The 23,418-nt window shown below is 38.5% G+C and overlaps 1 long non-coding RNA gene across 2 annotated transcripts in view; it reads right to left on the reverse strand.

The window, feature by feature from the left end:
- Window positions 1-2,321: 2,321 nt before the first annotated feature.
- LOC110344500 (uncharacterized) overlaps window positions 2,322-23,418 on the reverse strand; it is a 92,508-nt gene continuing 71,411 nt past the window's right edge. The window contains exons 6-8 of one of the 2 annotated variants that reach the window (XR_015439174.1): window positions 19,717-19,941; window positions 9,896-9,951; window positions 2,322-4,563 (exon numbers count right to left, since the gene is read on the reverse strand). This is a non-coding gene — a long non-coding RNA (uncharacterized LOC110344500). Of the gene's footprint in view, window positions 9,952-19,716; window positions 19,942-23,418 lie in introns of both variants that reach the window. The other variant, XR_015439173.1, reaches the window with a different exon arrangement.

The raw sequence follows: 23,418 nt of genomic DNA on the forward strand, positions 1-23,418 counted from the left end.
CTCTTCATATATCTTTGTAATGTCCTTGTTGCAATAATGATTTATTATTTTTATGATTTTTTAAAAATCTAACAATGTGAGTGATTGATTGTTGTAATGAATTAGGACAAATAAAGAGTCAAATTTGTCCCCCAAACTCTGGTTTGGCCAAGTTGCTACTTTGTGTCATTCATTGAGATAAAGATATTAAAACTGGTAAAGAACAAATACTCTACCATAGGAAATTCTTTTTTATACAGAAGGCAAATATCAATCCACAAACTAAAGTTCAAGAAATGTTACTATTAATACTATTAATATTATTGTAATCAATATTAATTAATTATTATTATATTGATAAGGATTTTTTCAATCAAAAAGAGTTTTGACCTTGAATTTTCCCATCTCATGGGGATGTTGGATCTTTCGATCTCTGTCGAGACGAGGCCTTGTTCCCATCCCCAATCCCACCACACACTGGAAAATGACAGGGCTGCCAGAACTATAATGAAGTGTGGGGAGAAGGCCTGGATTTGGAGACAGATGTGAGTGGAGGCTGGACATTTCCCAAATGATCTTGGGCGTGTTGCTGAAAGTCTCTGAGCCCGTTTCCTCACCCACAAAATAGGATTCATATCACATATCCTACATGTCTCATGGGTATCACGGGATTGTGGCCCTTTCACTGCACCCCTGTGCTTCATGGTCCTGGTGACATGACCAGCTCTGAAGCACATGGCGACCTAGAACTTGGTTGAATGATTGCCAACAGGACTGTGAAGAAAGCCGAGATTTGGGGAAGAAAATATGTTTACAATTAAGAGATCATGGAGAACCAGGAAGAGGTGGAGGAGGAAGTAGGTAAGTAAGATCTGGAATTCAGATATGAGAAAGTTAAGTCATCTGAGGCCTGGACAGATCCTCCTTGGAACTAAGATCTCAACATCCAGATCAGAACCAGAACTTCTGTTCATGAATCTATAGCAGAAAAATAGCTTATTTTTAAAAGAGAAATGAAATAATTTTATTAGTGAATATCAGTTTTACAGACTAGTGGGTTTTGTTTTGTTTTTTTGCTTGTTACAGTAATTCTTACAGAATGCCTAAAGACTTCATTTGAAATTTCTTGGATAGCACTTTAGAGAGATCTTTATCATCTAAATCCTCTCCCAAAAGCCTAGGAAAATAAGGAAATGATTTATGAAATGTTCTATGAATGTCTGTAATATCTATGATTGTGTTTACGGCCACAATTCAGTACCATTTCTTTGAGCTCAGTGAGAATTTACTGGAGTGAGAGTGCCCTGTACCTGAGTACAGGTGGACTCAAGAGTGTGTGAGTAGTGTCTTGTCTGCTTTGTAGAGGCACTGTCACAGAAGGAGCAAATGCTGTTTAAGAAACAAGAGCCCTGGTTTTGTTCTGAATTAGCCAACCATTAAACTATAGACATTGGGCCAGTGAGTATCTCCAGGTCCCCCCCGCCCCCATAGTAAATAAGGCAAATCTAAACCTGGAATTTAGATAATTATTTTTCAATTTACATGATAATAAAAAGATGCCAGTCCGTAGATTTTACTTTAAAATTGATATCTCAACTTTGTTTTAATTGGTGTTTCCGGGGCAACTTGTAATTTCTACATATCATAGTTTGATTTCAACATTACTAAAATGTAATTATAAATTATATATGTCAGGAAATTGATCTGAAATTATACCAACTACATTAAAAATGGAAATTTGTTACGAGTAAAAATTAATAATGAGGATAGTTAAGTTCTGCGCTCTAAAGAATTTCTTTCTTTTCAGTTTTTATTTGTATTAGTACATGTTTACGGTACATAAGGTCTACATTCCTCATGAAGAGCTGGTCCACGTCCATCGTACATCTTAATTCTTTTCTCATTCCCTTCCCCTTCCCTCTCTTCCCTCTCCCTCCAGTTCTTGGTCTCCTTCCCTTTTGCAAAAGAGCTATCTCCCTATTTCCTATCATTTATCTTTTATTTAGCTCTTTGTTTTTATTTTGAGTTGCTCCGTAAGAGGCACTATGCAATATTTAAACTGTATGTCTGATTTATTTCATTGTATAAAATTTCTAATTGACAATTTATAACTTCAAACTCCCTCATCCACTGTGACCTACTAACTGCAGGAATTAAAACACCATGACTCATTGCCAAGTGAGCAGGCCACTGCTTTTGAAAATATAGCTGTGTTAAAGGGGCTGGGGATTTTAGCTCAGTGGTGCCGCTGCCTGCCTCACAAGCACAAGGTCCTGAGTTTGATCCCTGGAACAAAAAACAAACAAATATATAAACAAACATATATATATATATATATATATATATATATATATATATATATATATGGCTGTGTTGGAACACTTATTTGTTCACATATTGTCTGTATCTGCTTTAGTTCTACAACAGCACACTTATGTAATTGCAACTGAGCTCATATAGCCATTAATCCTAAAACATTTACTATCCAGTCCTTTACAAAAGTAAAAAAGTTTGCCACCTGGTACCTTGGTCAGAAGTCCTCCTCTAGAGGCAAAAGTCTGTATCTCTGCAACTCACATTTAGAGCCTCACTTGTTTAGCCAAGTGATACCCTCTGAAGCTTCTATTCCTGCCAGGCTATTCCAGCCCCATTCCTACTTGCTGAAGGTGAAATATGCTCCTACCCTTCCAACATATGGCTCACGCACTGAACCTAATTAATATACAACTATGTTATGTTAGTACATATGTTAATGTTCTCTCCATCTTTGCTTCTCAAATTGTGTCCATGAATCCCAAGGATCTACATCTGGGAGTTTGTTAAAACTGCAGAATTTCAGACCCCAACTCATGCCAACTGAATCAGAATTTTTCCTTGAAAAGATATCCAGATTATTTGATGCCTTTCTCTAGAGCAGCACATCCAATAGAATTTTTGTGATGATGGAAATGCTCTCTACTTGCAGTGTCCGATATGATAGCCATTAGCTAGGTGTGTCTGTTGAGCACTTGAAATGTGGCTAGTGAAACTGAGGAATTGAATTATTTTTATTTAATTTTAATTAACTTAAGTTTAACTATCATATTAAAGAGTGCAGCTCTATGCTGTACCCTCAGAAAAATGTCCAGGTGGAACTCATATCTCACTTCTACAAGACACCAGAGTCACCTGGTGCACTTCAGCATCTGCCTGTGTTCTGAAGACGATCTGCCTTATGAGACAGTACCGGGTTCTATGGCTAGGATGCTAAAGGTTTCCATAAGAGACATTGCAAGGACATTGACAATAAGAACTCAAGCCCAAATCTTCCCAAAGTGCCTACTGATTCCAGGTAGGAATTGAGACACAAAATCAGATCTAAGGAGCTATTTAACCCAGAGGGAGCTGCAATACATCTGTTAAACTGGTACATCCAAACAAAGGAACCAGTCCACAAGGCAAATTCTTGAAGATTCAGGCCTATTCCCTTACTCTAACCACACAGGGTTGTGGACCTGAAGGTCTATAATTTTTTAAGAATAAGTAAATGGTTTGTGTTCCTGAGGTTCTCAAAGGGTGAGGAACTTACACAAGGCTATGCAAGGAGTGGGCAGAAAAGTAAGATTAAACCTCAGTTATCTCATAACCTCATAGATGCAGCATTTTTACCTAGAGACAGGGCAGGGAAAGACCTTCCTGTCTAGTCTGGCTCCAAATCTATATCATTGAGACTTGGACCTGTGCATCTATTCTCTCCCCTGTGCTCAGTGGTTTACCTGCCATGTCTATGGTCTGGGAGCTGCTGCTGAAGAAAGCTGAGGAACACCCCCAAGGTGCCTTCCTGTTACCTCCCTTGGCTCAAACTCAGTTTCCTAGGAGAGCTCTGCCTATCATAACCCAGTATATTAGTTTCCTAGGATTCCCATATCTAATTGCACCAACCTTGCTAGCTTAAAACAACAAAAATATATTCTTTATAGTGCTGGAGGCCCAAAGTCTGAGAGACCAAGTGTCCACAGGGCTACACCCCCTCCAAAGGTTCTAGAGGAGAAGACACCTTACCCCTTCCAGCTTCAAGATGGCTCCTGATGTTCCTTGGTTTGTGGTAGCATAACTCCAAGCTCTAACTCTATCTTCTTTTTGAGACGGGGTTTCACTAGGTTGAACAGGCTGGTCTTGAACTTCTAGGCTCAAGTGACTTTCCCAAATAGCTGGAACAAGAGGTATGAACCTCCACTCCCAACTTCTGCCTCCATCTTTACATGGTCTTTTTCTCTATGTGTCTCTGTATTTTCTCCTCTCCTATCTCTTAAATAGCATCTACTGTCATTGGATTTAGGGCCCCTCTTAATTCAGAATGATCTTTTGTTTAGGTTCTTATCTGCAAAGATTTTATTTCCAAATAAGATAATTTCATAAGTACTGAAGTTTAGGACTTGGACAGGCCTTTTTGTGTCTACTGTCCAACCCATTACATGCAATGTCCAATGTCCTTTCCAAATAGCCCCAGTGCCTTCTCTTCTGTGAGTGTCGGCCTCTTTCTTTCCTGGTATTGTTCTTCCTGTCCCTTCAGAAATATTTCAGAGGCTGTACAAAGCTTGAGCCCTGGGGAAAGGAAGGAGGGGTCAGCTGGAAAATCCTTTTGAATGGCAATGTGGGGTAATGCTCTTTTTTTTTTCCCAACCCTGCAATCCTGCCTCCCATGCTTAGCCTTTGTTCCAAGGCACAATGGCATCTAGAAAGGAACCCTCTTTACCACCTCATCAGCTTGGTTCCAGTTCTATAATCCTCACTCATCATATTTCTATACCCACCAGGAGAACACCTAAAGAACGTTCCAGAGTCAACCATATGTTAATTGTTTTCCAGTATCTCACCCATGCTCTATCCACTGAAACTAAGTTCCCAGTCCCTCAAAGAGTGACCTATGTGGTATATATGCAGACTATAAGTGGGCCAAGATTAGACCCATGATCTGGGAAACAGCCATAATTTAGGTTAAGCCAATCAGACTACTATCAAGAGAATACAAACTAAGAAGTTCAGGTACCCACAGATTGAATGGGGATGGGCACTGGCTGTGAGGTCTTGCACCCCTTAAATGCCTGGCCATGCTGAGCTGGCAGACGTTAGGCCATGTGGGGGCAAAGGAAGCCTAATGGCACTGGAGCAGATGTACAGAGATGTTGGGAGCAATGCTACATAATTCTAGGGAAAATCATTTGAGTAGGCCTAGTTCTCCTGCCTACAGACCAGTTACGACATTCCAGACATAATTGCATTTTGGCCTGGGTCACAACTGAGACCTCAGTGATCCCTGGATGCTGTAATGCTCCAGGACAAGATCACACCTGTGGGAGATGCCAGAGAGGAACGAAATCTTCATCTACATACTTCCTCATTGTTCTTAGATTTCCACTGTCCCCCAGTCTTTTTACACCTTGTTTATCCCAATGTAAAGTAATGAGCTCTGCATTTTCACTTGTTACATCTGTTTCCCCATGTACTGAATAAAAAGTGCTGCAAGCTAGGGGGCTTTTGTCTTTGCTGCCCAGAGCAGCACTGATCAGATCCAAAGCTCAGCTTCTTCTCATTTGTCTACCTTTCCTATAATTCGCCGTGTGCTGCCTTGGCTCGCAGGAGACTAGGACTTACTGCAGAGGTTCTAGTAACATCCCCTTCCCCTGTTCCCTACACAGAGAGCTCTCGACACTGCAAGCTCAATAGCAGGAGAGAGACAAGAGGGTGGTACCTGGTAACTGCCCACTGTCCTCAAGGCCCTGCTGTACTTCTTTTTTTTTTTGGTACCGGGGATTGAACTTGGGTCCTTGCGCTTGCACAGCAGGTGGCGAAACCGCTGAGCTAAATCCCTGCCCTGTCCATTTATTTTCTGTTTTTCTTTCTTAACTCAAGCAAGCACGAATGAGTTTCCATTCTTTACAACCAGTTATCAAAGATATTTCTTGTTTATAATTGGTCATTCCATGAAGACTAACCCAATGGGAAAAGTTATTTTATAAGGAACAGGCATTCAAAAAGTAGGTATGAGAAGAATAAATAAACAAGAGAATAAGATCACAGTGACCAAACTGTTCTGAAGCCAAGATTCCTTCTCCCTGTAATTTTTACATGTGTTGGCATTGTGATTTACAAATTGATTGCTTGTAAGTTTCATCAATTCAAATTATTGCTCCCACTCAAGAGCATGATCACTCATGGATGAGTGTTTCTGAATCTGGAATTTGAGGTGACAGCCACAATAATCCAAGGACTTGGTTACAAATCTTGGCCACCCTGCACATTCTCACTACATCTGCTGCTGGAGGCTCTGCCAAAGATAGCTCAGGAAAACAGGGAGGAGGGTAAGGCATGTTGTACTTGAGTTAAGATAAAACTGACCTACAAAAGTTCAGATTTAGATTTTTGTATTTGGTTAAGTGTGTTTTGAGGGTGCATCAGGGATGAGGTGCCCATGATAACATTTTACCTGTTCAACATCTTTCCTTTTCCTCCCCTCACCATAAATGAGGAGGCTAAAGATTCACAGGAACTATCCAACAGTGGCACTATTAGTACGTATATAAGTTAATATTGTCCATTTTTATGAAGGAGGTTGAATATCTGACAAAAATGATTCAGAAACCTTGTTTTCTATAACATTAAGAGGCATGTGGGAAACCCCTCTTTGAATTGTTATCTTTTTGTGCCATTTTCAAAGTTAATATATTGGGCAGGGAAAGGGGCAGAAGGAGCTGGATTCTTCATCTCAAACTTTTCAATGTGACATTACACAACCATGCGATATTCATTAAGCTCTCTGTCACAGGGAACTTACAGAATGTCAATAAATTTGCTAAGACTTTTTTGGTTTAAATAATTCTATTATTAGCCTAACTGCTATAATTGAATTTTTCCCCATTTTCCCTTAATAGTTAGTTATATGCGTCTTTCCATGGAAATTCCTTGGTCTCACCGGAAGTCTTAAGAAATATGATTTGATGAAAAAAATCACAGAAAAAAATTTAAAACGTAGGTTAAAATCTTTTCCTTAAACTCTAAGTTTCTTGATATGTAAAATTATGTCAAAGCCTACTTATTAATGTTATCAAGAAGGCTGGATGAAATAGCATTTTTCTGTTGTCTCAACCTGTTGTCTGTAACCTCTAATTACAATTTCTCAGGTACCTTTTAAAAATAGGAATTCCTAGGCCTTGTTCTAGTCAAATTGACTCAGACTTGTCAAAAACACAGATTGAGCATCAGGGTTTTTTTAATGTCTCAAGTTTTAGAAACTTTAAGCATCAAGCACAAAGGAAAAGCAAAGGCCTATGCCTTAACTGCTAACCTGAGAATTTTAGGAGGGAAAAATTGTGTGTATATTCGGTATAAACTAATTAAGTAACCTATAATCTACTAGGATCTGGCAGCCAATGAAGTTGAGTAGCTAATCCCATCTGTATGTTGGCTAGCAGGATTGTATCAAGTAGCAATTTCAATTGACACTGATTATAATCAGTGATGTAATTTCTAGTTGTTCCACTTTAATTCTCCTAAAATTACACCAGGAAACTGGAACATCATGACCTATTCCTGATCAAAGGACATAGTTGGGATGAAGCCTCTATGGATACTTCCCTCCCACTGAGGTCAAGGGGCATATTCCTTTACTAAATCTGGCATTCTCTTAACATCCAAGATGGTCAATTTAAAATCTCACACAGCTTGAGTGTAGGTGGATTTCTGATTCTGTGGATGCTGCTGAAAATAGTTGAAGCTCCCACATTAGACATCAAATGAAACTTTGATGCTGTCTTCACTTTCCTACTTAGTCTGTGGCATAACAGATAAACAGATAAACTCATCTTGGATTTGAAATGAGTTATCCATGAGCTTTTAGTGTAGTAACTCACAGTCAGACTTCAGTCTGGTTTTAAGATTTTTCTGAATAGTGTGTACTTTCCATTCTTCAAGGTGCTTCTAGTAAATAGGTTACACAAAAGGGAAACGAATTGTGAGTTTTGAGGAAAATGCTCTTCCTCTAATTATAGAAAGAAATGAAAATTCAATCCAGTTTGTTAGAAATCTCTATTCATCTCTAGTTATGTACCCACCCACACATGTAGAGTATGAGGTGTCCAGGCCTTGTTTTCTCCCTCTCTCCCTCCCTCTCTCTCTCTCCCTCCCTCCCCCTCCCTCCCTCCATCAATCTCTCTCCTTACCTCTTTCTATCCTCCCTCACCAAGCCAATAGTTCTTTCTTTTTAACACCCTTGAATACTGATTTCCTGTATGTACTTGTGCAAAAGCCTAATTCCAACAGTGAAGTTTAGGCTTAAGGTTCACTCATCCTCTGCACAGAAGATGTGATTCACAAAATGGTATACTTTACGTCTTGAACATGTTTAGATAAAATATAAAAGTAAAAACAAAGTTATTACTAGAAGTATTCATCCCCTACTAACAGTCAGTATAAATAAATATAGAATCGTTTATTTTAAGTGAAGAAATGATGTCATAAAACAAGTTATTTTCACCACTTAAGGGAAATAAATGCCAGAGTTTGAGTGTCCTAAAACTAATGGTTTTATAATTTCAGACGCTAGAGTAACATTGTGTTTATGTAGGTTTTATCACAAAGCACTTGGCAAATTATTTTACACACTCTTAGTAAATGGATTTATGATCAAATGGATTTTATTATGATACATATACCATATTATTCTCACATTTATTTACTAAAGGTATTACTGTTAAATTAGGGATTTAGCTCAGTGGTTTCGCCACCTGCTGTGCAAGCGCAAGGATCCGAGTTTGATCCCTGGTACAAAAAAAAAAATTACCTTATCAAAACCCTTGTTTCCCTACAAACATTGCCCATGCTTTCACCTTTGTCCCAGTGCTTATAAAATGATTTTCTTTACTTTTTTTTTTTTTTTGGTACCGAAGATTGAACTCAGGACCTTACGCTTTCAAGGCAGGCAGCAGAACCACTGAGCTAAATCCCTGGCCCCTAAAATGATTCTATTTTGAGGGAAGAAACAAAGGGGGAATGATGGAGGGAGGGACAGAGGGAAAAGGAAGGTTGAAAGAAGTATGTCACTGGGGGAAAGGCTTTGAAGGGTGTAGCTCCTTCCCCACCTCTTCCCTTCTCTCTTTGCTATCATAACGTGAGCAGCTTTCTTCTACCATGCCCTTCCACCATATTTCTTCCTTGGAGCCAGATGCCTATGGACTGAATGCACCAAACCATGAGCCAATATAAATCTTCTCTTTTTAATTGTAGGTGTCAGGTATTTTGTTCCAGGGACAGAAAAGTTACTAAAATGTTTCTAATCCTCTTATCTCTATGATTATCTTAAATAATGACAAGCTCAATATTTTAAACAGAGAAAAACATTTTAAAATATTGTATGTTTTTAAAAACTGTATGCTTATAGAGCTCAGGCACCAGGCCAAAGGAATGAGGAAACTATTAAATGGGAAAGATTCAGGCACTACTCTAATGAAGTTAACAACTAAGTGTAGGAAACAGATTTTAATAAATAATAACAAATTATTACTTAACTCTACAGTTATGAGGAATGCTATGAAGGAGGTACGGTGCTCTAGGAGTGCATAATCGGAGGGTATGGGCTACCCTGGGAATCATAGAAAGTTGCTTTAGTAAACTGCTATTTGGGCTAAGTTCTTAAGAATCTATACTTACTGGGCAGGTAAAAAAGGAAGAATAAAAGTATTCCAAATAAGGCAATGTCTTGGAGCTGGGCAGAGGTTAGTAAATAAGAGACCACAAGAAAGTCCATGCAGCTTGAGTAAAAAAACAAGGGAAAGAAAGCTCCAGAGGAGGCATACTAGAGAGTTAGATAGGAATCAAATCTTGGAAGACCTTAGGTGGCAGTGATGGACATTAGTCAAATAAGTAACATGATAAGACTTACGTTTTAAGAATATTCTAGTTGCCCTGGGGAGAATGGATTGGAGACTGGGGACAAGACTAGAAGAAAAGAGAACAGTTAGACTACTATTGGTCCAGGAGGGAGATGATGATGAGTAAATCCATGGAGGGAGCTGTAAAAACAGGAAAGAAGGATTTGTTTTATACTTAAGAAATGGAAACACCAGAAACAAATGTTGATTTTACTAACTTTCATTCATTCATATATATATATATATATATATATATATATATATATATCCCCAATCTACATTATATAGAAATCCTAATCTTCCTATTAATGTGCGTGCATATGTGTGTGTGTGTGTGTGTGCGCGCGTGCGTGTGTGTGCTGGAGTCAGTCAATGTTATGATTTCGATCTAGAATGTCCCCCAAAAGCCTCATGTGTTCAAGGCTCGGCTTTTGGAAGGTGATTGGATTGCAGGAGCACTATACTTAGCAGAGCTGAATGGACTGCTAGGAGGTGGCATCTGGTTGGGCGAGGTGGGGCCCTGGGAGCATGAACTAGAAGAGTGCATCTCCCTCCCCAGCTCCTCTCGTCCCTCCTGTTTCCTGGCCACCAGGACATGATCAGCTTTTCCTCTGCCTAGAGCCTTCCACCACACTGCCTCTGCCTAGAGCCAGCAGGCCGTGTGAGCCAAAATAAACCTCTACTCTTTTGTCTCAGCACTAAAAACTGACTAAGACAGGTAATTATTTAACTTTTCTCCAAGGAATGGCCACCAGGTCCAGTGTCAGCTCTGGACTTCCATCAAGAAGCCTTTCTTTTTACTCATAAAGGACTCTAATGGGTAGATGGCTAGATGCTAAATGGACAATTGCACTCAATTCCAACAGAAACACTGAAAAAGTAAATTACAGTACATACTCTGATGACCACAGGCAGCATTACATTTGGGCAGAAGAAACAACCAGTATACATGAATACCAATAAATATTCTTATCTAATATGGTTGAAAAGGAAGAAGTCTATTTTATCAAATATAAACTACCAGCTTTCCAAAAATGAGTATGTAACAAAACTTTATAACTTAATCGCCCCCAGGACTTGGGAGAACACAGCTCTACCAAGTTCTTAGCATGTGAATATCAAAATTTACTTTTAACTCTCTGAACTTAATTTGTTGTATCTGAAACATGGAGCTGTGGCCTATTTCAAGAAAACCTTCTGATACTTAAATAAGATAATATGTTACCTCAGGAAGTATATTTAAATTATATTAGAAACTATTCTGCCATACAGTAGATATAAAAGAAATGATAGTGAAGACTTTTATCCTAAGAATCATCAATGTGAATATTAATAATCATGTTATAACTTTTTAAGCTAGCTGACATTTCAGTGGACCATGCTGAATAACTCATCTGTACTATAGTATGCATTTTCAATCCTATGACACTTGACAATGACTAGTCTTGAAAAGTTAGAAACTTGGTTATTAAAGCCACATTTGTGGTACGTAGCCATGAGTTCTGTACATGTCCTCATCTTCCTTAAGGAATCTTTAGAATTCTGATTTACATCTTTGTATTTTTATGAACATCAAACTTATCAAATATTATCAATTTGTGGAGCTCATGTAATGCTAAAAAAAGTTCCTACCAGAAATTATGCTAAGTGTGTTCTTCTGAAAGGATAGAAGAGGTCTGAACAAGGTTTTCCCAGTACTGATCGCTGTATCTGATGGAAAGATATTCTTGTATCACTAGTCAGCTTACACAGTTAAGATGACAAGTGTACTGAAGTATCTCTTTAGCTATGCCACTATGAGACTTGTTTAAAGCACATATATTTATCCAAGTTAAGCAAAAATAAAAACATATAATGTTTATCTATATTTTGAGGTATAGATTTTTTTATGCCAGCTTCAAGTAAAATGTTTTTAAAATAAGAAAATGTAAAAATATTTGAGGGTATTTTTAAAAATAAGCTTATATTTTATCATTCCTTCATGCTTTATCCTAAGATTACTATTTCCACACTATTGATTATAAATAGTAAAAATATAATAACATATTACATAATATAATCCAATTTTTTAAAGAAGAAAAAAACTAATTTTAACTAGAATACATATCTTTTTCATAAAATCATTGACTAGAAGATTACTCAACAAAATAATAAACTTATTTTGAATACATGCTATTTTCCTGCAGCAATAAAATTTGGCCTCTCCCGGCCAGCTGAAGTCTATTTTCTTCCAATGATCCAGAGTTTACTTCTAATTCCTCATAGGCATCAAACCCCATGGCCCATTCTCCTGAGATTCTGGCCTGGGAGACGGTTGGGGATGGTGAACTACTCTTGAGGTAAATGTATTCTTTATGAGGCAATAGCCAACAAATATTGACCTCCCTAGAGGTGGCATCATGAACACTGCTCCACTGGAAGAGTTCTAGTAAATGACGCTGCTGGAGCCTCAGACAGTATGGCAGGCCAGCGGTAGCACTACTTTGAGCCACGCAGATAACTGTCCAGTTCTGAAGAATATACTGCCTTCCCCTGCAATGTGAGTAGACCTTCATCATCTTTAAGCCTGAACTGTGTACTTTCTCCCTCTCACTCAACCCGCCTGCGTCCTGTCTTACAAAGTGCAGGCAATAACTTTATAGAGATGATTCCTCAAGTCTCTTTCTCTTTTTCTAGCTTTAACCTGTATGCTCCAGCATCCAAAGTGCCTACTACCTACTGAACCTTCCCACTTAGAAATCCTGCTGGCATTTCAAATTTAACATATCTAAAGTAGAACTCCTCTAACTCCACCTCCATTGCTCTAATCCTTTATCTTAATTTGTTTTCTATGGTATCTTAATTTTTAAGGGAGATAATCTCAAGACTCTACACTTATCAACTCCTCCCTTTTTCCTCTTTCTATTACTTATACAGTTAGCTGCCAACAGCAAAGCATTAATGCAAGTCAAGTATGGAGAAGACAAAAGCACACCCCTAATGAGCTCAGGGCTGGTCAGACTCCAAATGGAATACTGTTTCTAACTCTATCTATCCTCATGTTAAGAAACAATGTGACAAATTTAAAACCATCTAGATAATGGTAAATATTCAGAAACAGTATCAGGTGGAAATATACTGGTTGTCATAGAGAAAATAAATATTATTATTATTTAGACACCAAAAGTAGCTGTCAGAGCAATCACCAAGAAACAAATTTTCAAAGCAAATATCTAGAACTGACTATAGGGTACATGGACTTCCAACTAGATTAAAAATTTAAAAGAACTATGTTGTTGCAATTCCTTAAGAAATTTCTTAAGAGAACGTTGTATGGTCAATTCCAACCCCTTCATTCCCAATCCCAAACTTAATGTGTGGCCTTCAGTGTAGTGAGAGGGTTTGAGCAATATGAGTTCCCTGCATCTGAAGTACAGAGGGATTAGGGCCTGATTTTGGATATTTATAGTGTTCTGTGGATGCCTAGCAAATGGCTACATAGGAAGTAACAGTACTTGTGTCAAAATTAAGGTCAAAGGGACTACACCTGTAAGCAGTAGAAACTCAACCTCAGGTTGTACTGAAAAGTATTCTGACCAAGGAAGTAGCCTGCCAAGGTGAGGGTCCCCAGCAGTAAGAGGTAATTATGTGTGCAATCAGGGCCTGTAAAAGAGAGAGAATTTGTTGAAGAAGAGGCCTTGTCTACACTAAAGGAATGGCTGAAGTGGACCCAAAAGGGAACTTCTAAATCCTTGCTACTCAAAGCATGGGCCCATGAACTAAGGCCATGGACATCATCTAGGAACTTATTAGAAATGTAAAATCTGACACAGTTCCAGGCCTACTGAATCAGCATCTGCATGCTAATACGATCTCTACGTATTTCATGTGCACATTAATCTCGGCTACTTAGGACCCAGTTTAGGGTGGTATCAGTTGACTAAGAACTTTGCTATTCCCCCGCAACTTTGCTCTCTCTCCATGTTTGGGAGCAGCAGTTGTAGAGGTGAGGCAATGAGCAATGAAAGAGCAGAGAGAGACACCTGCCACACCCTCCAAGGTCAAAAGCAGGAGGACAGACTATAGCAAAAGGCTTAATTCTAGGGAAAACTGAAGAATCACTAGTTTGATGGGAAACTTTAAATCACTGAGTTATTTCACTGATTACCACTCAAGGTGAGATAAAACATTTCATTTCCTGAGATTGACCAGAAATGTCATGGACCTACACAGCAGGGCGCAGAGCACAACCTGTGAACAGGCTCAAAGGAAGTGGGATACAAAAGGGAAGATGCTGCTTGAAGGCTATTAGTGGGGCCATTCCATACAGGTAACTCTAATCTCTTCAGAGCTGGATGACTAGCATGTTTTAAAAAAACACTGAGAATGGTCAACTGGCAGATATTACTAAGAGAGATTTTGGTTGGCAGAGTATAAAAATCTTCTAAAATTGCTAATTATTTCTAATAATAAAAGAAATGCACCTTATCATACAGAGTGATTCTTTCCTTATTTAGTGAGGGCTATGGAGAGGCAAAAGTGATCCTCTGACCCTTGATGTTATATTGAGACCCTCTCCCCTGGGTAGAAAATTAAGGGTTACGTCAACTCTAAGGGTCTAATTTGTACTGTAATACAGTTATGCCCTCAGAGATTATTAAAGTCCAGGAAACTGAGCGCCTTTTTATTAGTAACCAAAGCTATTACCTGGGCTCCCTTTTTGTATCTATGGCTCTTTGCATCTTTCTAACTCTTCCTTTTTTGATGTCAGCTTGTCAGCTCTTAGATCTCACTTGCTTCCCATTCATTCTTAATCTGCTCTAATTGTCTGTGGGCTGCAAAAACATATGGCCAAGCTTAGGAGAACTGTGTACAAACAAAGTAAAAAAATTCTGCCTGTAATATCCCTTCCTATAGACAATTTAGATTTTGTGACCTCCATTTGTCATTCAAAGGTCTTCTCCATTTCCACACTAGTTCTGGGAAATGTGTCAAATAGGCAAGGTAGGTAGGCAGAGCAGTCAACAATGTCATCACCTTGTACATTCAGCAGACCTTGAAGTGGTAGTTTAAAATGCTAGAAGCATCCACCCAGCACAGGTAGTTCAATGTATACCACAGATCTCGGTGCAAATTCAGATTCTACTCCTAATAGCTAGAGGTCCTTGACCTCCAGGGAATTCTTCTTCCCATCTGTGAAAAGAGGCATTAATACTTATTTTGCAACATCGTGGAAACTCAATGAGTCAGTGTTTGTGAAATACCTGGCGTATGTGTGGACCCAGCAAGTTTTCCATTTCCTTTCCCCATTCCACTTTAACTCTTGACACTATAGTTTATGAAGGGCATCAATAAAGCAAAGTACTTGTTGGAAATATGCGAACCCGTGTCACATGGTGAGCACTTCAAAGACCTAGCACAGAGAGATTGATGACGGAAGAGTCAACTTACTGGATGGATGAGATGTAAAGAGAATTTCTTCTCTTTATATCCGGTTTCTATTCTGAGCTCTCCATCCACACCGACACCACTTCTTCACAGGTATTATTGTATCTCCCTGGGCCACTGCAGCCACTTCCATACTGGTCTCCCTGACTATATTCTTGCTCTAGCTGCCTCCAGGCCATTTTTCAGACTATATTCAAATGTTTACACTTTTTTAGCCCCTTTTAACAAAATCCAAGCTCCTTAATACGTTAAGCTCCTTAATGACTCAGCTTTGTTTCCTGTTACCTCAGTGGTCTGCTGCTCACTACTAGCCCCTACACATACCTCACATACCTCATGTTCAGCAAAACCAAACCATGTGACTGCCCATAGCGACTCTCATCTGTCTCACTGTCTTCATGCCTGTCTGCCTGAAACATCCTCCAACTTGCCCATGGGCAAAATGCTTAAAGTTGAGTCATCTGGGTTCTGTCTTCTGCCCTACTTTCTATCCACAGAATTAATCACTATCGATACATTATATTTATAATTTACCTATGTGCCTCTCCTTCTTCACTGGGTGCTTCCTCACCATACACATGCTAATTGAATCTCTAATCCCAGTACTATACCAGGGAGACAGGAGGAAAACACTATAGCACCTGGAATCTTAGGCACAAGTAGAGCTGCCAGAAGGATGCTCAACATTCACCTTACCACAAAGGTGCCTTCTACCTCCAAGATTCACTCTATGCAGGTTATTATTATAGCTTGTTAATATGCCATCATCTCTAAATCTGAACCACTAAGTTCCCTGACTATGGTACCATGAAGTGGAAGGATTAGGCTAGAATACAGCTTCTCAAATTTAGTAATCACAAGATTCAGCTGGGAGTCTCATTAAAACGGAGATTCTGATTCAAAAAGTCTAGCTGGGGCCTGAGATTCAGCATTTCTAACAATCTCCCAGATGTTTCTGATTAGTAGATCATGTTTTGGGTGGCAAGGAACGCTGGGTTTGGAGGTTGGGTTTAGGGAAAAACTGAAAGAGAATAACTAAGGTAAACATTTTAGAAACCTATGCCAAGAAGAAAATCAGTTCAATTATGATATTAGTGATGGAGAAATGGAAACTTCTTCTCAAAAATGCTTTTTGTATATGTAAAATCCTATCTATTTTATTCATTAGGTACAATTGTATAAGAAAGCTATTAGATAGTTAATACACTGAATAAATTATTTATTTCACATAGACCTACCAATTTTTAATATATACAGATAGATTTTTTAAATTTCTTTTTATTTTTTATTATTATGCACATGTTGGCAGTAGATAATGATTACATTTCTTGTGTGGAGCTGGTGCATATACATAACACATTTTAATTCCTTTTTTCATCCCCTTTCCCTCTCCTCCCCACTCCCTCCATGTCTTGATCTCCTCCCCTTAGAGAAAGGTCTATCTCCCTACTTCCTATTAGCTACCTTTTATTTTGCTCTTTATTTGTAATTTGGACTTCTTAAATAAGAGATACCACATGATATTTAAACTCATGTGTCTGATTTATTTCACCTAACATTTTGGTCTCAAAAATGGGATTTTAATGTCACATTTCAGAAATCCATCTACTGAGTTAAGCAGAAAATGTAAATCATGTATATGATCAGTAGCAAGCAAATTTGTTAAAAAGTGCTTCGGTTGATTGATTTAAATAATTCATTTCAAGGAGTTGACCAAACTGTATGTACAAGCAGCAATTCAAAGAGACTGAAATGCCGGGGAGAGGGGGTTACTAAATGATCATTTTCAACCATTAAAGCATTTAATGTGGCTAGAAAAAGAAATTAAATGAATTGCTTGTTTTCAAAAAAGAAATAGAACTGTATCACTTTAGAGGTTTCTATGGTTTTACTACTTTTGCTATTAATAAATACATAAATATGGGTTTTGAAACACAATGGACACTAAATAGGAGAAGAATAACAGAGGTTCACATAATTTTTAAATGAAAAAATTTAGTTTCTGCTCCCAAGGTCAATGACTCATAAATAGGAATGCTCTAGACCTAGAAAATTCTTGGAGAGGTATGAAGAGGGAGATACCAAACGGGCAGGGAATGTATAACTTACAAGGCTAGAAAGACGGTGGTGCTTGTAAAACTATCCAAAAAGTAAGAGCCCATGGTAGTTTCATTATAATATTTCTATTAATTAACCCCTATAGAAAACACTTCTATGAAACCAGGGCTGACGCAAGACTTTTGTCAGTAGCACTAAGTCATAAATAATAGCATTTATACAAATGGATGTAGAAACTCAGAACCATAGCCAAGGAACAAAATAAACATTGTATGGGAAAATGTCGCATGCTGCCATCTCCCATCAGCAGCAACTGTGAAATTCTTCATCAAAATACATGTACTTTCACATTGTTCTGAAAAATGAGTTGTAAGAAAACGTTAGTATTGTTCTCTTCCTACATGAATCAACTGATCCCACAACCCCTTTCTACTCAAGAAGAAGGCACTGTATTTGTTTATTCCACAGAATCATGTATATTTTTTACAGTGTTCTGTTGACCTCCACAAACATTCATTATGGGATTCCAGACTAAAAGCCCCTCCTGGAGCTGAACTATACAGTTCTCTATATGGCCGTAATGAATTCTGTCACAACAATGCCAACTGTGCTTCTGTTCCAAGATTCTGTCATCTTTGTTGAAAATCCTCCAACCCTAGGGCCAGGCAACAATGATTATTTCTAAAGAGATTGACTTCACTTAATAGCTTCTTGACAGATGAAAACCCTAGGAACATTTACATAAGATCACATGAGATCTGAACCAAAGATTGCACCAAAAACACATGATTACACAAAAATGATTAAGAAAAAAAACAATAAAAATAAGAACTTTTTGTCCTAATACAAATGCAAATCAATCTCTTTGGTTTTTCTCTATTATCTAAGTGAGGAAATTGGAATCTCTTTTTAAAAAGATTTGTTCCCAGAAAAACATACATCAAAATAGGGAAAATATGAGCCCTGGTCCTGCCTCCTGGAATGTGGTGCTTTCGTGTGTCATATTCTTTTCCCCTAGAAAATGTGAGTACATTTTACTTTTTGGAAATGTTGTTGTTGTTGTTGTTGTTGTTGTTTTCTGAAGAGATTATCATGAGCCTTTGCCACTCTCAGGAACAGGCAGTAGGGTGAAAGTTTATTAGCCTTGTTCTTTGCAGACAACTAATGAGGTCAAAACCCTGAATACAATTCTGGGAGAGAGAAGGAAAGCTGAGATTAGAGCTTTATAGTCTGATCCCTCTTGCATATGTGAACATCCAAGCTGTGGTTCTCAAACCTATCTGGACATATGAATCACTGTGCCTCTCAGCAAAGTGGTATTGAATCAGTTTAGTATGACTGGATGAATCTGGTTTATTAATCCCTGTCCCTGTAGTACTGTTGCCTGCACGCTGTCTGGGTCTCTCTTAGGGAAACTACAAACTCATTCCTCTGTCCAAAATTGCACAAGTTGGGGAATCAAGTGACTGGGTAAGATAATAAATGCAGATCAGAGCAAAGCCATGGCCCACTGAACAAAAAAATATACAGGATGATCATCATGGAACACAGACAACATATAGGTCAGATCAAGAGGAAAATAGCTGTTACTGATTTAGACCTCAAAGTATCTATCTTCTCAGAAATGAATAATGCATTCTTCTTATGCAGTTCTTTGCCTTAAAGACTTTCCTACTAAGAGAATCCTGAGAGGGCTGTCAGTTTTATTCAGAATTGCTGCAGTGGGTTTAAGCTTTACACAGCAACAGTTCCAAGAACTGTTGGTCTAGAGGTATAAATAGAAAGCAATAATAGAAGCAATATATAGTAAGAGCTAAGGCAATGGTACTTTTAAACTACTTAAAACAACTTATTATCTTGGAGAGGGGGAAGAGTGGGTGGTAGGCTTACAATCAGAAATTTGCTTTGCTTACTTTTATCTTAGCTGCAACAATCAAAGGAAACATCTGGATTTCCGGATGTTCCTTAGAAACTCTAGTCTTAATCAATTGAAAAAGGTTGCATGTAGGAAGTTGATACGCACCTATCTTCTCCAACTATTTTACCAATGCAGCTTCATTTTTTAGAACGTGAATAGCAAGGATATCGTTATGAAAAGGAATGGCAGTTTGCAGGTAGCAATGTGGGAGCTGGGTCAGGGTGAGGGAGAGGAAGGAGCTGTGAATATCGATGGTACAGGAAGTGGCCACAGTGAAATACAGGCCTGGCCAAGAAAAAGAAGACAATGAAGAGCTGCATTTGCATCTTAGGCTGAAGTTCTTCTGAGACTTGTCGCTCCCTACATGACTGGAGGTAAGAGCTGTGGGGAAAAGGCCACAGTGAGTGAAATTGGGCCAGTGGTGCTTACCTTAGGCTGGCTTCCCCAAAATGTACCCTGGATGTGGTGCAGCACTCTATTTAGCGGTAATCTCAGCAGGAAGACAACTGGGATCCAGTTCTCTGAGAATTCTGATTCACTGAAGAGCTGGCTTCAGCACTGTCATCTGGGGGGTGAGGCAGCAGCATCATTTCCCTCCAGCTTTCCTCTGTCTTAGTTCAGGGTGGCTCTCAGGAGGTGCAATATGCAATATTTCTGAGAAAGAGAAGAAAATGAAGTTCAATATCTGTTTTCTCCTGATGAAATTCTTTCACCTGTAACACCTCCTGAGAGCAGGAGGTGCATAAGCAATCTACTTCATGTTAAAAAAAAAATCTCGTACCTATCTGTATAATAGAAATATAATATAATACAATATCATATTATATACAGAGAGAAAGAGATATTTTTGTACGATGCTAGATTGAACCAAGGCCTCTTACAAGGTAAGCACAAGTTTTTCCACTGGGCTACACTCCCAGGCCCTAATTTCTGTTTCGGAGACAGGTTTCACTGTTGCCCAGGCTGGCCTCAGACTTTTGCGCTCAAATGATCCTCCTGCCTCAGCCTCCCAAGGAGCTGGGACAAGTGCACGCCACCACAATTAGCACTGTAATACATTAAGAACAACCATAGTGGAAAATGAAAGCAACATTATTCTGGTATTTGTCTAACATAATTCCCTCACTGCTACCATCATTTTCAAATGCATGTTGATGACAGTAAAACTCGTGCTACTTAATAACAAGTTGAAAACAATAGCTAAGGATATCCTCTAGGTGGTTTCCTGCTGGAGAGGCATCTTTCCTCACATAAAGGCTGCCCTGTGCCAGGGACTTAGTTCAGTGGCACTGCACCTGCCTCACAAGCACAAGCTCCTGAGTTCGATCCCTGGTACCAAAAAAAAAAAAAAAAAAGGCTGCCTTGTTCTCATTTTTAGATTTTATGCTTTCCATTATTAGTTTGCAAGGGTAGCATGTATATTAAATTCCTTCCTTCTCCCCTATCTCCCTCCCTCTTTCTTCTTTCCTCTTTTATCCTTCCTTTGTTCCTCTTTTTCCTTCTTTCCTTTTTACCTCCCCTTTCTTTCCTCCCTTCTTCCTTTCCACTACTTATTTTACTTATTTATATTTCCTTTTAAATTTTTGTTACATTTGTTTCTCAGTTAAGCGAGTTGGGAAGTTAAAAATCACTCTTGAACTTCTCTGGTTTCTGGTTTCAATCTGGTTTGGGAGTGAAGATGATTCCGGGCTTCTGGCACTTTCCTGAGGCTTCGCTCTGGGGGTGTTGGAGCTGCCTCATCCGTGCAGTGTGGAGGAGAGGGGGCTGGCTGTGCTGCACTTGGCTCTCGGTGGCTGCCAGAGTTCTGGACTCTAGAGCAGGCTATTCCCGCGCTGCTGCAGCCTTAAGCCTGTGTTACCAAGCCACTTGCCAAGGCAGTTTTGGAGCTGAGACAGATAGCATGGGGAGATAAATCCAAGGAGAGGGTTCAAATAGCCCTAAGCTGTACTTGAGAGTACCCTAGAGGATGCACTGGAGGGAAGAAACCAGATATCAGATCCCCGCCAAGTGGAAATTTCCCAACACACCCCATCCACCACTAACAAATGGAAATTCTCCAAGATTCTGAACAGCTTGTAGAAGGTTGTGTCAATTAGAAGGCTACATCTTACAAAGATGGTTTACTTTGTGGAAAAATCAGATCTTTATAACCTCGCCATAACTTCCTGCAAATCCATAAGGTTTACAGGTTCCTATGATATGATCACTTCAAGTTTTTCCTGGGTATCCAGGAAAAAAGTAGTCTTAATTAACCAGAATGTGAAGAAACTTAATTATTCCATTTTATTTAATTTCTGTGGTCATAAAACTCATTTGTTTCAGTTATTTCAATTTTCATTTTTCTTACCTTACTAAAAAATCTTTTTAAGGGCCGGGGATTTAGCTCAGTGGTTTCGCCGCCTCCTGCTCAAACGCAAGTACCCGAGTTCGATCCCCGGTACCAAAAAATCATTTAGCATTTAAACTTGGTCACTCTGAACATATTTTTCACCATATACTATTTTTGATGCAATTTAGGATTATAAGTGGAATGTTAGATTCTGAGTAGACCTTGGTCTCAGCTTGTTTTGTGATGTTTTTGTTTTTTCTTTACAACTCTAGGCCATTAAAGGTTGTGGTTAGTAAGGTTATGATAACTTGAGGATTTTCTGTGGCAAGTTTCCCCTAAATTAATTTCCTCTTGCTTCTAAACTTCTTCAGAAGTGATTTTAATTAAATTCTGCCTTGGCTACAATAATTATGAAGCATCTCAGAGGCAACACATTGACTTGAATTCCATGTTGCATGTGTCTCCTTCATGTCTGCCTGCCAGGCACCCAACTCTCCCTTCTTTTCTGCCTTCCTATTTTACAAGATTTAATCCCTTCCAGTGCACTTAATACAATATGTGAGTTTGGTGGACAAACAAGAGGACCATTAAAACCATCACTGTGATGTGGAAGACTTGTCAATTTGTTTCTTTTTTATTTGTAGTTCTCATGGAAGTCTCCCCATGTCTGGAATTTCCCACACTGCCTTTTAATCTTCTGATAATGGTATTATTTTCTTCTTTTAGAAAGAAGTATTTTCTTCTTTCAAATACTGCAGTATTTTGAATATCCAGGGACAATGCTCAGCTCCGGAAGAATCTGTCCACACAAGCATGGGAAACTCCTACTTTGAAGGAAGGATGTGTTTTTATGCCTTTTATAACTTCCACTGGTGCAGAAATGGGGCATGATACCAACACGGAGTTGCACTTTCTTAACACATTTGAAACTGAGGAAAAGGTTCTTTTTCTCCCTTATTCTCCAAAAATGATATTAAAACTACAAGAAAGAATAATCTCTTGTCAGTTTACCTAGGAAATTCACAAAGCATGACAGTTTCTTTTGCTGTCCTGCAATAAGATTTAATTCTTAGGAGAAGGGACATTTCTGAGCCTATCAGAAGTCTGCCTTAGGGAAGATGGACAAAATACAATAATTCCATCTCCATTCCAAGGAAAGAAAGAATCCCCACATGGACACTTTAAAAAGCTACTTTGCCCATGAAGAGTGTTTTAAGAGTTTTCACAAGGGCAAATCAGCCATGTGGAACTTGAATTATATTTCACTTTAGAAATTATATAAAAATAGCAATGTTTCAGGTAGGATTTACTTCCAAGATTTTCACAAAAAATAGTATTCTAAATTCCAATTTCAAAAAAACTCAGTTGAACAATCTGGAAAATAAGAAAAAGAATTTTAATTCTTTTGTAAGAATTAGGACTTAACAACTATCCTAGAGAATTCTCTGGTTCTAAGCAATTCACAGATTTCAAGTTGAAAGCAAGAAAAGAAAAACTGACACATGAAACCAATGGTTGAAGCCAAGATTTCTAGGCACCAGGACACAGATGCAGAGAGAGAAATCATCAGTTTAATCACTTACTCTCCTCAAAGCTATTGTTGTATTTGTGTGTTCATATCCTATATAGTAAATATGCTTTATACAAATCCTGTGAAAGGTGTTCCAATGGCCAATAAGTTTGAGAAACAAAATAAACGCTTAAATTGACAATTTAGACATATCATTTCTTGCTAATCTTCTTAGATCTAAATCTTATGTTTGAATAGTATCAAATGATAGTCACTAGAACTGTCTAGTGTT

The sequence above is a fragment of the Heterocephalus glaber genome, unplaced genomic scaffold (genome assembly GCF_053883595.1).
Source record: "Heterocephalus glaber isolate CG9 unplaced genomic scaffold, H.glaber_assembly_v1.0 deba00001472, whole genome shotgun sequence".
NCBI lineage: Eukaryota > Metazoa > Chordata > Mammalia > Rodentia > Bathyergidae > Heterocephalus > Heterocephalus glaber.